We start from the raw sequence: 17628 nt of genomic DNA, 5'->3' as shown, positions 1-17628 counted from the left end.
GATTATATTTATTTTGGGTTTCAAGTACCAGATACCCATATAGAATCCGATTATAGTTATATTTCTTATAAAATTTTCATATTAGTTGAATTTGTAAACTAACAAATGTAAAATTAATTTATATTACTTATAATGCAAACTTAAATATATAAAATTTTTATATTAGTTGAACTTGTAAACTAATAAATGTAAACTTAATTTATATTACTTAAACTATGATGCAAACTTAAATATATAAAATTTTTATATTAGTTGAACTTGTAAATTAACAAATGTAAAATTAATTTATATTACTTGAACTATGATGGAAACTTAAATATATACAATATTTATATTAGTTGAACTTGTAAACTAACAAATGTAAAATTGATTTATAATACTTGAACTATAATGCAAACTTAAATATATAATATTTTATATGAGTTGAACTTTTAAACGAACAAATGTAAAATTAATTTATATTACTTGAACTATGATGCAAACTTAAATATATAAAATTTTAATATTAGTTGAACTTGTAAACTAACAAATGTAAAATTAATTTATATTACTTGAACTATGATGCAATCTTAAGAATACAAAATGTTTATATTAGTTGAATTTGTAAACTAACAAATGTAAAATTAATTTATATTAATTGAACTATAATGCAAACTTAAATAGATAAATTTTTTATATTAGTTGAACTTGTAAACTAAAAAATGTAAAATTAATTTATATTACTTGAACTATGATGCAAACTTAAATATATCAAATCTTTATATTAGTTAAACTTATAAACTAAAAAATGTAAAATTAATTTATATTATTTGAACTATGATGTAAACTTAAATATATAAAATTTTTATATTAGTTAAAGTTATAAACTAACAAATGTAAAATTAATTTATATTATTTAAACTATGATGTAAACTTGTAACATATCATTAGGTTGTTTAATTAACACGTTAACCTTTTGGAAGCAACATATAATATTTTTCCTTAATTTATGTTTAATTTTTCTTGAAGTAACTTTAATTATCTCTTCAACTAATTTAATTTGATTTAGTATCTTATATCTATTTTCTTCCTACTTATTACTTTTCTACCATATATAAATAAAGATTAGATAATCATATACAATATAAAAATTTTACATTATATCTAATTTCTTAATTTTTCATTTAAGATAATATAAGATAACACTAGAAATAGATATTAGATAACATAATGTAATAAAGACTAGATAATACCCTATTTCAAGTGCAAAAATAATATCCTATTTAATTGTATTGTTGTTGATTTTAAATGTGGAATAGTTTTTAATTCTTAGTTAATTATATATGAATTAATGTAGAATATTTTTTGTATTGATTTTAGGTTTTAAGTTTAGGTTATTAAACGGGTATTTGAATACTAAAATTTTCTTTGAATAATCGAGTAATTAGTAAATTTGGATAATTAATTATTAGTGCTATTCTACTTGGGTTCGATTTTGAGTAGTATTTTTTAATTTTATTTGGATTTTATAAGGTTCGGGTACTTTAGTATTTAAATGGTTTCGGGGTTGGATACCTCAAAAATAACGAGTATCCTACCTGTTTACATCTCTAGAACCAAGGATTATATACTAGTTTATCAAAAGGATGAAGATCTTAAATTGGTAGGTTATATGGATTCGGACTTTACTGGCTGTATAAATGATAGGAAATCCACATCAAGATACATTTTTATGTTAGCAGGTGGTGCAATATCTTGGAAAAGTGTAAAACAAACACTTGTGACCTCATCCACTATGCAAGCAGAACTTATGGTATGTTATGGAGCAGCTACACAAACAGTTTGGTTAAGAAATCTCATCAAGAAATTATCAGTATTTGACTCTATTGCTAAACCCATACAGGTATACTATGATAATTCTGTCGTAAATATGTTCACTAAAAATAATAGAAATATCATAAGGGCCAACCATATAGAAATAAAATATTCGATAGTTAAAGAACTTGTGAAAAATGGTGACATTGTTTAGCACATACATAATATTGATAATGTATTTGAGTTTATTTTAGTGATTATTCCAATGATATTCAATCATACAAATTTTTCGTATACATACATACTTGTAGGTATTAAGACTTAAAATATGTGTCAGTTTTAAGCATAGGTTGGAGCATAAATTTACAAGCTTAAGAATATATCTTTGACACATAAAATAATCTCGAGATATGCAAAACAGACATACAGGCTTACTGAGTAAACCATAAAGTATTTCTCTTGCATGCATTAGTTACATAAAGAAGAGAATGAAGTGACTGACAAACGAATACAACACAGGAATATAGATCATTAAGAATGTGTTGTTATTTGTTGCTACAAAGCCACATTTACTTCATGTCAATAAGATTCAGTGACATATGTGATTATAGTTTGTGCTATATTTTAATAAACGTAGTTACTGCTATTTTCCTATATCATAAATCTTATTGGATAGAAGGATTATTGAAGTACGTCTCAAGACCAATTATTTTTTAAATTGAGCTCATAAAGTTTTAAGTTGTCTTAGCCTATATATGAGTCATTTTCAAGAAAAGAGTTTTGAAATTTTAAAAATTTAAATGATGTAGTCCAACTGGGAAATTGTTAGATTTTCTCAATTATGGACTTATATTATTCATATTTATTTTGTCTTTTCATAAAATAAGCTAAGGTTATTTAGTCTTGATAAGTGACAATTAATAATATCCTATAATTGGATCTACTTATTCATGTTTGTAATCAATAATGATACATGAATCTACTAATTCATGTATGCAGTAATGATTCATGTATGCGGTAATGATACATGAATATAATAAACGTGGACTTAATGTGTAAGTCTAATTAAGAGCCCTATATCCTATGATGGGTAGGACTAGGGATTCACTATATAAAAAAAGGTTAGGTCCCCTCTCTTGCCTAAGCAAAAATATGAAGATTTCACTCATTAGAGAGTTACAAAAAAAGAAAAAAAAAAGAAAAGGAAGATTCTAATGCACTAAAGAGTAATAGTCAATCTGATCAATATTGTTTCCATTGTTAAACCATGGATAAGAAATCAAGTACGTTTTGTTTTCTAAATTCTTATTATGGTAGATCCTGGATTAATATAATCTTATTTATACATAAAATTTTTATCTCCTCTAACTTCCTCATGTGTAAAAAATTAAAAAAGAAAGATATCAATGTGGTTTGTGTAATAAGCTCCTACGAAGGCCTACTCACAATTTTTTTTTAAAAAAAGCCAACTATGTATATTCATTCCTTCAAGATCTACAGAAATGTTCCCATTAATATTTTTCCTAAATCAAATAAATACTTATTTTAGCAAGACAACACTCTCATATTGTTTATTTTAATCCATTTTAGCATTGCGTTTGCAAAGTCTACGAGATATTAATAGCATTATTCAGAATTAAGTTACTACTCTATTGAAAATTTTCACTTCTAATAATTTTTTTTAAAGAAAAAATGAAGAAGAGGGAGATCACGTCTCCAATTTAAATGTACATGTCTCCAACATAAGAAAAGATATTGCTCATAAAGCAAGCAAGAAAGTAGAGCTAGAGATTGTTATCCATCTTCATCTTAATCTTTAAGTTATAAAGAAATAACTGTATGCAAACTATGGCAAAACTATTAGACATAATTCGGCCACTACAACTAATGATATATCCCCTCACAAGAAAGTTGTCATGTCTAACTTTGGTTACATCAAACAACCATCTACTGCCCTAGCTAATCTTTTCTTGCATCCCTGGTCCTAGCAGGGCCAGCCCCACTATAAACTAAATTTGCTTCAACAATTGATGGTAGTCCAAGCTATTCTTTTACTCAAATCCACCTCATCCTATGAGCCCTCAAATTCTTTGCCAAACATATATAAAACTATTATTTATGTTTTGCAATTGAATTCAATAAATAAAAGTCTAAAAACAATAGTGATTTTAATTGCTCTTACCATGCACATGCTATTTTCAAAATTATGTGGACATTATTTTTGTCGACACATACATTTATATGTAAACATATGGAATCAAATGTGTGTTGGTACAAGTCAACGAGGCATTGTCTCAGTGACAAAAAAGAACTCCTGAACCTTTTACTTCTCAAGTTCAAGTCCAAACATGTATGAGTTTTGTCTAATTTTATATTGATTTTGTTGGTTTATTTAGTTTCCATTTAGTTGATATTTTTACCTTTTGTATTTTTTTGCATAAAATAAAAACATAAATAAAAAATAAAAAAATCAATCAAACATAGTTTTATTTTGTTTTTCTTTTGAATTCAACAATTATGTCCTATATATAATGTGTGCGTGCGCGTGTGCACACGCACATGTCCATTTTTATTAGATATAGATTGAATCGTTCAAGTTCTGACAGTGTTTAAGAAGTTAGAAGGTAATTTTCTTGTTATTTTCTCTAGCTCTGTTGTGTGACGAATTCTGGTTAGACTAAGTTTTATGCCATTAAAGTTGCACTAGAGATATTCAATGATTCATCTCGGCTAGAAAAGAAAATCTTAATAATTAAATCAAACTCAACGGTTGCTATATATATATATATATATAATCCTTGCAAAAGACCTTGGAAGTTGTGAAAACTTTTTCAGCATATGATATTGATATGAAGCGCAATGTCATCGGAGGTGTCTTCTTCTGGAATATATATAGAGAAGCTAACTATTGTGCCGACTTTATTTTGCCAAAAAAGGGGTGGACAAGAATGATATGTGTATTGGGTGGTATTGACTTTAGTGTTGTATTGTTTCTATTCGTGATTTCGAGCGTGGCAGTGAAGGGATCTTAAATTCAATTATGTTTAGGTGTGGAGTATGGTGTTTTATAATTTTAGAATTGTGGTGTTGAATTTGCAATGGAGAGGGTAATAAATATATGTAACGAGATTAGTGTTCCACTATTTTAACTTTTGAACCGCTTGTAATATATTTTTAATAATAGCTTTTATGACTTAACAAAAAAAGGAAAACGAATTACAATGTCCTCTTGTATATGTAATTTCACGAAAAGAAAATGTGTGCTAAACTATACATATCTATATATCAATAAACTATGCATCTTTTTTACCAAGTGCGAAGAGCACTATATATTATTCTCTTCATGCAAAGCTTCATGGTACGTGTGAGATAATGGTTCAAACTTGACCTTACGTTCAAAGTTCAAATCTGTTCACCAGGTACCAGCTCCTTATATCTCATCATATGTAAAAATAATTATAAAAAAAGACACTTATTTTTTGAGGTTTTATGTCTATTTTGAATCTAGCAATAAGAAAAATAATCCATATGAAGAGGACAGTGCATCTTCCATAAGTCATATAAATATTGTCCATCATGCAAATTAAAGAAGCAGAAAGAATAACTTTGGCAACCATGAGCAACACTCAGCGAGAAATCCCAAAAAAGAAAATGAGAAAATTTAGGAGTATCAAATCAAGAAAATAATTGCTAAATGATAGATGATAAATCATTGGTGCTATACAGGATTTAATTACTTGCATATTTAGTCTTGGTAATGGTGGATTGGTACTGAATGATTATCTTCCCAAGGAAAGCTTTGCAATTTGAATGTTTAATCGAACACTCATAGGTTGGTGATTTTAGGAATCCATGAAACTAACGTGGATACGAAGCTCACTAAATTTTTTGGGAAAGATAAACAAAAAGGTAATAAATACCTACTCCCGACTTCAAAAATTCTTTATATTATAAAATTTCTAGACAAGAATGTCAAGTTCGTCCAAAAACTAAAAGAATTCTTTATCTGAAATTTAAAACATACAAGTGAGTATAATAATCAAATATAAAATTAAAACAAAATTACATATCACTCTATAATTAAATAAATAAATTTTAAATGATAAATCGATCGTCACTATATGTAAAAATAACAATAAATTTTGATCACGTGAAAATTCATTAGAATTCAAATACACAAAGAGAATCTCTCTCTTCCCTGAATCAACTGGCTTATGTGTATGCTTGGAAGCTCTGAAGTTTATTCGGATTCAAAGGGGAATGTCATAGTGAAAGACGTATATTATCAAATTTTGTATTTGAGTAGACACATTAAGTTTTTATTTATAATGATGTCATTGTTTATAAACTACAAATGTTAAGACAAATTAGTAGTAGCGAACTCTTCTCCAAAATTTGTTGAGAATTAAAAAAATAAACAATAAGAAGAATTCAAAAGAGATGGTCAAATTGCAACAAACACCAAATCTTCTCTTCACCTTCATTCAATATAAGCCTCACATGGTTGCCTTCATTCACATGGCAATACCCTAAATTTTCTGCCATTTGTCATTTGCATCTGCATGCGAAGCATTCCTCGTGCAAATGGAAGTCAATAAGATTCCTTAATTGTAAATTAAAGATCCTACTTGTAAACCATGTTGTCTCATTGCGTAAAACCCCACAAATTATTTTAAAATATAAATTTTGTATTTGATTGTTAATCTCGGTGCGTAGAGTGACTATTATATATGATTAATTATTAAGTAATTACTAATGATTCCTTAGATTATTGCTTTTCCAAGTATTCATGCCCGCAATAAACGATGCAAACAAAGTACATACAAACAGTTGATTAAGAATTAAATAATCAAATTTTTAAACGAAGCTTTATTTGATTAATACCAGTTGTTCGTTAAATGATATAGAAATCGCCATAGTCGATAAGATCACTTTGAAAATAAAGGGAAAACTGAGTCACCCTCATCCTCCAGGAATGAAAAATGGAGACAAAGGAAAATGAAGTAGTTTTTGAATTAGATCATTCTTTTCTTTTTTAAAGCGATAAGATGTTATTGCAAAGGAAAGCTATAGAATTACTTCCCTATCAAGTTTCACACCTGGTGTACCCTGTTACAAGACTCATTCACACGGCTAGAACCTGCAACCCAACAAGATAGAGCGTAAAATCTGCCATTATCCTAACCAAGTATATAAAAGAACTGCTTGATTACCCCGACCAACAGGACACCACCACCATAATCAAGCAAACAAAAACCATAAACAAAGGGGCATATATAAAAAGGCAACAAAAAAAAGGCAAGGAGAGCTCGAGAGATTTGAGATAAAAAAGGCAACAAAAACAAATTCAAAAGTACAAAAAAAAAATTAAAAAGGAGAAAAGCATAGGCTTCTTTAATAACCAAACACTTCACATGCATTCATGCATTATAGCATCCTGGTTTGCTTTGGTGTCTACCTAGCTACTAAGCAAAACAAAAGAAAAGAGAAAAAGGAAGCACAACCCTTTCCCCTTTAATTAGCTTTGTTTTGGTTCAATCTATTGTACATTTTCATGATCATTGCTAACATTTTTTACCACTTATTAATCACTGAGTTTGTGATGAACAGCTGGTGATAGGGATGGGACTAAATAAACTTATAGCGCCTAGAGAGTTCAATTCTACTTTGCCTTGCCCTAGTTTGGGGCTTTTGCTCTTCCACAGAATTTAAGCAAAGATCGAGGTTTGTCATATCATTTTCTTTAGGTTCTCCTGTGAGAGTAAGTTAAGCTTTTAAAATTGTTGATTTATCAAGATAAAATTGGTATGAGACCAATTTCAAGTCAATATAGATATAAATATGCAAATTATATTCATTTATAGTTACTTGAGAAAATTATGTAAGGAACTTTATCCTTATTTTTTAAATGTACTTTTTAAATTTTTTGTTTAAAGCCGGGGGGGAGTGGGGCAGGGACATGTAAGAAGGAAATAAGAGGAAAAAGGAATAATAGCTTTTTATTTTTTATGGGGTTAGGATATTCACTAATTTTTGCCTTACCTGAACTGAAACTTGCTTATAAGGTATTGAATAGGTGACTCCACCTGAGCTAATTACCACCGATTAACTACTAAAGCCCATTGCCCATTTATTTAGAGGTGAGATGGATACTAATGCAAAAATCCACTTAAGCCCGTGGCTAACCATGATTAATATATATGCATAAAACTTCACAAAAGAAATTAAAACTATTTAAGCTTTCTACTAAAAAAGGTTAAAAGAAAGATGAAATTAGCTTTTTCCAAGGAAAAAATCACAAAGAGTATCCATTATTAAATAATTAATAATATGTATTACCTACAAACAAATTCCAATAACGAGTGCTTTTGAAATCATGTTACAAGTCAATGAGGACATTACATTCTTGTTGTCACCCTTATTTGAACTATCTAAAAATTATTATCAAATTCAAATCATACAAAACTCTCCATCAACATGTATTTATTTATTTTACATAAATAATTTCAGATTTAAAAATTAAAAGTAACTTTCTCTCATCTTATAAATTCAATTCATTTTGACAAGTGGATTTGACATGTATGTTGGAAGTACATAATGTTTATATTAAAAAAAATGTGAAAATAGTTAGTAAAATAAAAGAAGGAAAAATGGATCATTGTCAAAGACAAAATGAAAATGAAGTGGTGGAATCACTAAGGCTTTGAGTAAGGGCTAAGGAGGAGGAGTATTGGTTGGTTGAGAGAGGGTGAGTGGGAGATGACAAATTTGGTGTCAAATCAAAGAGCCCCATTTTGCTGCAACTCTTCTCACTTGCTCAATACAGTGGAAGAGGTTGTAGTAGTGGTAGATGGTTTTTGCAAAAGAGTTGAGAACTTTGAAGGATAGCCAAAGATGGTCCCATGTTTAACATCAGTACCACCGTCCTCTCGTACACCAAGGACCCCGCCCTCTTCATGGAGCAGCCATGCATGTGATGAGCTAGCTGTGTTTGTTTTGCACAAAGCACAACCCCAAGATTGGGAAATTACTTATCGCATTTGTGGTTGTACATTTTTAGATATAGATAGAATCTCATCTCGATAACTAGGGGGAATCCAATGCACCCATTTCATGTTTTTAGTATAGTGTTTTCTTCATTTTTCTTTTCAATGATTTCTATATATATATATATATATATATATATATATATGTCCTATTTTATGCTTTTGAAGACTAGGGAGTGAAGAAAAGTAAAGGAAATTAACTGAGTTTTTTCTTAAGAATAGATATATGTTTGTGTTAAGAATTTTGGTTTAATTAATGATAAAAATAAAAATGAAAAGAGAAGTGACATTTTTGTAACTTTCTTCAGGTGTAGTATCAATGGAAGGAGTCGATAATCATTTGTCTTCTTTGAAGAGGAGACTTTGTATCCCCTTTATTAACTTAATAGAAAGGAGAAAATAAAAAGCTTCCAAGTCCAAATTAAATTTGCTAGGTAATTGTTTAGGCAAGGGTGAGTTGCATTGCATGCCGAGCCCTACAGACATGTTTGTTTCTCTCCAATCTACACTCACCTGCGTTAAGGTCACCTATACCAAACGCGGATTAGTTTGTCATCCAACTGCCAACATTTCGTAGTCCATATGGGTTATTGTACAATGCTTTTGGTAGGACCCTAGAGAAGACATTGCATATAATCTCCTCCATGTGCACCATGTTTTCTTCAGATACTTTCTCCCACTACAGACATCAAATAAAATCTCAAATTCATTTTTCTCTTATTATTTTGATCAATAATTTAGGTTCTTATTTCACTCAACTGTAAATGAATGCATATCTTTCTACTCAAAAAAAAAAAAAAGAAAAATTAAGTTCGAATCTCTATTTCTACCGATAATGGTTTTAGGTCCCTTGGTGTCCCTACTTGTTATACAGTTGAAGGCCGTTCACATTACGCTACTGTCGTCTCAAGCAGGATTATGCCCTGGGGCAAAGGGAAAGAGATCTCTTTTTCAAGGGCAGTTCCTTGCTATTCCCAAACAGCCTCCACATGTTTTCCTATGCGATTTTGGGCACTAGGGTCCCAAGTACTTGTATTGGACATAAATTAATGGTACTATGGGCCAAAGGTGAATTTTAACTTTGAGTAGTTGACCATTCCTTGTGAAGGAAAGCCACTATATATATATATATATATATATATATATTTCCTAGCCATTTGGTCCTTTTTCTTTTTCCTTTGTTTTATTCCTCTTGGTCCCCCTATATGAAGTTTACTAACACTGTGGGGCTTACCTTACATTTAACTCTGCCTATGAATTTATTTTTTGATATTCAAGTGCATGCATGAAAGAGTGAAATTCCCATAGAAGTTGGATTGGAATCAATTCTATTAGCTATATATCAGAAGTATGCTGCAATTGCTTTGAACTTTCTCCCTTGAAATGATCTCAAAATAACAATGCCTTTTAACCTTTTGTCTCTATCTAGTTCGTTGAGTCCCAAAACGGTGCAAAGCTTATCCTCTACCTTCCATATGATAATTATAGGACTGACGATTAAAAAATATAATATAAATAATGTTTGAAATTCATGGATAGCATCATGTAGGAATTGAATTTGTTGTATGTAGTAATTGTTCAAGGGCAACCGCTGGCAATTTTATTTTTTGAGAAAGTGAGTTGTATTGTACTCAAATAATAATAATAAAAGGCTTATTTCAAAAATTACCTAATTTATTCATCTTGTATAAAATATAACAAATTAAGATTTTTTTAGGATAAAATAGCAGCCATCGTAATGAACAAAGTAAGGGTGTCCAAGGGTTTGGAAATAGATTTTTAAGTCCAAACTCAACCCGACTCCACTTAATTATATTATTTGAATATTAAATTATTTTAAAAATATTATGAAAAATAATAGTTTAATAATAAAATAATAATTAAACAAATGAACTGTACTAAATTCGAACTTGATTTTAAAATGGGAGGCTAGATAGACCCAACCCACCTCGCTCGTAAACACCTCCGGTAAAAGGAAGAAAAAAAAAAAACCCCCACATGACAATGATAAATAATTACAAGAGTCACTTTCTTTGACATGTCCACAAAACGTGTTGACCACATATATATAAATTCACTGGCCAAATGTGTGGGGAATATTTTTGCAGTGCAAGACTTTGGATGTTGGCAACTAGGCCCAACTCACGAAGATCATTTTAAATATGAGAATTATTTCAATAATTTTTATGTAATGAAATATTTTTTAGCTGCCCCTTTTCTGATGTTATATAATTTTCTAATCATTATATAAAATAAATTTCAATTAATTATCTTCCTTGCAAAACTTTAAGACATCTCTTAATCTTTTAATGTTGCCAAACTATAAGAATAACACAAAAATATTTATAAGATAAATCAAATTAAAAATCTAAGTAGAAATAACTGTGGTAATATTGGAGAGAAAGAGTATTTTTGGTGCTGACTAGTGAGTTGCCTCTCCCATTTTGGGCATATTTGGAGAATGGTAAGAGGAGTTGAATTATAATCTTGATCTTTTCTTATTTGGTGTGCTTTAATTATGTATACTCAAAATAATTATTTTTCTTCTCATGAGTTCTCCATTTTGATGTTAGAGTCAAATTCAAAAATTTAATGCAAATATCATAGGATTTTACTAGAATTAGGCTACTTTGCACTTGTGAATTTTTGACCTTGATTCTCATTTTACAAAAGTAATCTTGTAAGGATGTTAGCAGATTGAATATTTGTTAATTTTGAAATACCCAAACTCAAACTTAAACCTTATTAATAAGTAGGGTACTTAAACCCTATAACTACCCGAATGTTTTTAAAATTTACTATCGAAACTCGAATCCTATTACCATCCTACTACCCAATAATTACCTAAACTCGTTAAAAACCTCATTTATATAAAAAAAATTATTAACCTTTTCATGAGTATACAATTACCCGAACTCGTACCTTATATAATAATAAATTATATTTCACGTCTATATAATTCAGTAATAATTAAATTCATTAAAATAAATATATAATAAAATATAAATTTAAATAATAAAAAATTAATATTTCAAATAACAACTTAAATAATTAAAAATAAATATTTTAAACAACTTATAAGTTTTTTTTTCTCAGGAACAACTTATAAATTATAGTTACTATTTCTATTATGTTCTTATTTGTACATATAAATGAAAGGTTGTTAATAGTTATTATTATTTAATAACAATACTATAATATGTTCAATTGATGTAAGCATATATGAAACACTAATAATTTTTATAAGTTATAATTATCGTGAGTTACAAGTTTTGTTTATATATAAATTGTTTTATCATAAAAAAGTATATAATAATGTTTCTATATAAATTAAATATATTAATATTATAACCTGTTCATACAACGTATTGACTATATGAAATTAAATTATTTGCATTTACTGTTGTGTATTATGCGGTTTCGGATGGGAGTTATGCTCTGCACTATCCATTCCGCCGTTAGCTTGGTGCTTTTTTCAACTCTGCCCTCGCCTCACCGCTCCTCCGCGCCTTTGTTCCAGCTATTTCTCCATCTCTTTGCAGCAGGTTTTTCTCCTTTTCTAGCTTTTTGTTTCTGTTGTATTTCTTCTCTGACTTTATGCTCTGGTTATGTACTGCTTATTGCACTCTAGCACCCATGAGTGGATACCATATTTTGTACATCTCATTATCATTAATATAATTTTCTATTTAGCTGAGAAAAAAAATACCTAAGATATGGGTATAATAATTATTATTAAATATAACTTATTTAATACACTATTTCTTGTCTAAAATTTTTGTGGGAAAAAAATGTGGCATTGTTATTTACTTATAACTTGATGAACCTTTTTTTTTATACATAATAATTTGAGCAACGTAAAAAGAGATAGTCTTTCATCTCCTAAATTCTATCCGTTCATTTCCAAATTTGAATCATATTCTAAGTGTGGAAGTAACAATTTTTATCCATCTTTAATTAAAAGAGTATACGTTCAAGATATAAATCCTCTTCCCCTCTTTCTAACTTCCTCCAATTTACCAAAAAAGTTTTCTTGTAATATTAATTTTATGTGATTGAATATGGAGACAGTTAGCAGTTACACTATAACACAGCTAAATAAAAACAACTTAACTAGGAAATTAAGTAATTAGGCAGGAATTGTATTTAACAAGTTCTGATATGGGTGTGTCTCTGCTTAATTTCTACATGGGATATGTATATGAGATTAAATTTCCACTATATATAACGCCCCACAAGGCTCAAGCTGGATCATATGAGTTACAAAAGCCCAACTTGGATTTCAAATAATCAAATTAGTTGACTCCTGAGGCTTTAGTAAAAATATCTACTAATTGTTCAGTTTTAGAGACAAAAGAAGTAGAGATAAGGCCTAAGTAAAGCTTGAAAAACTGGCGCAGCTATGTGCAAGGCAACTTGGTCGTCACCATATGATGTAGCTGGTGAAAAAGGCTTGTAACTAACCAAGATCAGACGAGAGATATGTGAGCCGAGTGATTTCACATGTGTCCATGGCCATGGCACCATCTTCGGCCTCACCAGATGATGATTTAGACACCAACAGAAATATGCCGTAACTACCGGTTGATCAACGGGTCATAGAGCAACTCGCCCAATTGGAGTCGCAATATGTTGTAAGATGAAGTGGACCAGAAGACGATAATAAGATGCCTTGTCCAGGTGTGCCTTTTAATTGGCCAAGTAAACGAAGCATAGCATCCGTGTGGGGCTTTCGATGTTGATGCATAAATTGACTAAGAATATGAGCACTGCTAACGATATCTAGGAGAGGGATGTAAGATCTATATGTAAGACGCCCAACGAAGTGCCTGCAGGCTGAAGGATCTAAGAGGAGTTCACCATTAAAGTATATAAGTTCGAGGGGCTGTTCCTTGGGGGAAGCAGTGGGCTCTGCGACAGATAAGCCTACATCAGCAAGAATGTCAAGAACATACTTCAAACCCCAAGAAATATTAAAGGCAATCGAGATCCTTAACGTAGACCAAAACAAGCAAGTTGTTAGTGGATGTATGACAATAAAATATGGAATAATCTACCTTAGATTATCATGAAGAAATGCATTATCCACGTCAAGTTGATAAAAAGGTCGAATGAATAGTTGTTGCAACAGCAAGTGGTACTCCAACAGTTACAAGTTTGGCCACAAAAGAAAAAAAAATATTTCATGGTAATCAATCCCTTTAAGCTGAGTGTATCCTTTAGCAACAGGATTGGCCTTATATCTTTCAATGGACCTATCGCAATGTCATTTAATTTTATAAACCCATTTGCAGCCAATGGGTTGTTTAATTTCCTAGAGGAAGCGAGACAGGACTCCATGTATTATTGACCTCAAGAGCATTAATCTCAGCTTGCACAGCTTCATGCCATTCTGGAAATTTTATCGCTTGAGCAAAAAACTTAGGTTCTTCATTAGTAGACAAGGTATTGAGGAAAGAAGCGTGCTTAGGTGCGAAATGATTCTACAGAAGAAACTGATGAATGGGATAAAGAGAACCTGGTGATGAAGACTGATTAAATTGGGCATTGGAGTAGTAGTAGTAGTCTTGAGAATGAGGAGGTTGATAAGGCCCATTTGGAGAGCCTTGATTATCTTTTGTCCAAGGAAACTTTCTTGTAGTGGAATTGTTTGCAATAGATTATGTTTTGACGAAGCAACGTCCGGGAAATGGTTGTGTTAATATAATTATAGCAATTATATAGATTATAGACTAAATTAATGTGATTCTTTTAAATTAAGATACTATTAACTTATCATGCAATTAGATTACGATATTGTCAATGATATAATTAAATTACGATATTGTTAAGTAAATAGATTACAATGCTACTAGCTTTGTTTAAATATATAGCTTATTCAACTTTGCACAACACAAATTTTAAAATATAAAATTTATGCTCTTGTAACATAGTAACAGGACCAACTTGTCTATTTTTAGATTTTTAAAACCTTTTTTTTTTCATACGACTTAAGTCGTGTATAGCAAGACAAAAATGTAAAAATAGGAGCATCCCTTTTAAGGGCTAGGAATCTTGAATTAGGAGAATAAATCTCTTCAAAAAATGTGATCATTGAACAAAACAATTATATAATTTACATTCTGACCCCATTGGTAAACAGCTTGATAAGATAAAAAATTTAGTATAAAATCAACCAAAAATCAAACAAAGAGAAAAAAGAAGGAAAGAAAGCACATACTGAAGCCATATTCAAGCCACAGGACGTTCCAAAAAGATGTCATCAAGAATACCAAAAAGATTTCTTAAGAGAAATCCAAAATAGACTAAATAATTTAGAAGGAAAACCCTTGAGAATATCCCAAAAGATTGCTCCAGACACTCCAGATCAAGGCTTAATAAACATGATAAATGAACAAATTAAGTTAAATCAGACCAAGTTGGACAAATTGACAAAATAGCATGGAAAGAACCACAAAAATAATACTACCTGAAAGCTACTATCTCAAACATGAACATAGACGCAAACTTATATACATCATGTTTCGAAATAAATATAATGCAAATGTAATATATGAATGGAACATTGATAGATGTTTAAATATAACATTCTTAATATTCTTCAACAAACAACCATAGTCTCAGAGTATTTATAAAACTCAAAACCAAATCTTTAATAGCAGAATTTTTTGAACAATTGAAAGGATAGTGGGATAATTGTCTTATTTAAGATCAACAACAAAATATGTTAAAAGTTATTAAAAAAATATATAAAAATGGAAATACTACTTTAGATGACCAAAATAGGAAAATTCATGATGCAATTGTATCATTAACCTTCTCTGTTTCAAAACATCTCATAGATAGAAATGCATAATGAGCTGAACTTAAGCAAGCCCGCTAAAGGCCTTAAGGATTGTAGCAGATCAATCTTTTAGGCGCAAGGTCCAAGCTGTCAATGATAACAGAATTCTGGGTTGTAGTGAGGAAAGGGTGTTGTGCAATGAGCCAAAGAAGAAGATGGGCTGTCAATCTCTTTCTGGTAAATCCAAGAAAGCCGTCAGCAACGGGATTAATAACATTGATAGTAAGAGAATCCCAGCTTCATCCAATAATGTGGTAAATGTCACATAAGAATGCAGCAGTGAAAGTGGGGATACTCCAAGCTCTTCATTCATTAGGGAAGTCCGAATTAGAGGTTTGGAGCTGACTGCTACTCTGTACGGTAAATCTCCTACAGTCAATGGTGATAGAGTTTTGGTGGGGCTAGATGAGTCAGAAAATATAATTTTTGACTTATGTAGGGGCACTCATAGAGAGTTATCTTTGGGTTCCAGCAAAAGGAATGACCAACTCAAAAAAGTGATAGATTCAAATCAAGAGGAAAACCAACTCAGAATTTTGAAACCCCTTAACTTTGCTAAAAGAAGAAAAATGAGGAAAGAGATATGAGATGATATGGATCTTGATAAAGTACCAAACATCATTTCATCTTATTCTACCTTATCAGAACGCGGGTCCACTGATTCTCCACGAAAAGAAAATAGTGAGTCAATCCTAACATGGGAAGTTAGTAGAAGGTTGGACATGAATTTTCAGAAGAATAGGGAAGATGTGAGAAGACTCTTTTCAAGAATTGAAGAGGAAGCTATTAGGGAGGGGTAAAATATGGAAGAGGAATCTGTTGGTTTCTTGGAATGTCCGTTTGAGGAGGATGAGATTTGGGAGACGATTCAAGGTCATGATGGCAACAAAGCTCTTGAGCCTGACGGATATAACTTGAATTTTTTCAAAAAGCAGTGGCCAATTATTAAATGTGATGTGTTGAGGTTTATGAATGAGTTTTTTTCTAGTGGTAAACTCGGGCACAGTGTGAATACCTCTTTTATTGCCCTTATCTCCAAGGTTCTTAATCCAACCAGCCTAAGTGAATATCGTCCTATCAATCTTGTGAGTAGCTTGTATAAGATTTTAGCAAAAACTCTTACCAACAAACTGAAATTGTCATAGGTGAACTTATTGGGAATAATCAATTTGCCTTCATCAAAGGAAGGCAATTGCTAGACTGAGCGCTCATAGCTAACGAAATTGTTGATTGGTTGAAAAAAGATGTTTCCAGAGGTATAATTCTTAAACTAGACTTTGAAAAAGCCTTTGATAGCATTAGTTGGAACTTTCTTGACCATGTGATGGGAGATATGGGGTTTGGAGTCAAATGTAGATGCTGGATTAAGGAGTGTATTTTCATTACCAAAATTTTTTTCTGGTCAATGGTTCACCATCAAGACAATTCGGTATGAAAAGGGGCCTTCGGCAAGGATGTCCTCTTTCTCCTCTCTTGTTCAACACTGCGGGTGAAGCCCTCAGTGCCATGTTATGTAAAGTAGAGAGTATCAGGATTTGCAAAGGAGTCATAATTAGGAGAAATGGTTTGTCTTTTACACATTTGCAATATGCAGATGACACAATCTTATTTTCTGATGCGGATCTTGAAAACCTTTTAATTCTCAAGAGGATTTTTGAATGTTACTAAAGTGTTTTAAGCCTCAAAGTCAACTTCACAAAGAGCCATCTTATTAGGATAAGGATTGATCAGAGGCTGGTAGAAAGATGGGCCGAAAAAATCATATGCAAGGTAGGATATTTACCCACCACTTACCTTGGGCTCCCCTTAAGTGCTAAACATAACTCAACTAGATTTTGGGATCCACTTTTGGAAAAAGTGAGGAAAAAGCTTGCTGGTTGGAAGATTAAAATGCTATCATTTAGAGGTAGGATCACCTTACTCAAATCTATCTTGACTAGCATG

Source organism: Theobroma umbraticum, unplaced genomic scaffold (assembly GCF_002168275.2).
Source record: "Theobroma umbraticum cultivar Fairchild unplaced genomic scaffold, ASM216827v3 scaffold_12.1, whole genome shotgun sequence".
NCBI lineage: Eukaryota > Viridiplantae > Streptophyta > Magnoliopsida > Malvales > Malvaceae > Theobroma > Theobroma umbraticum.
The sequence above is the reverse complement of the archived record's forward strand: the minus strand, read 5'-3'. Positions refer to the sequence as shown.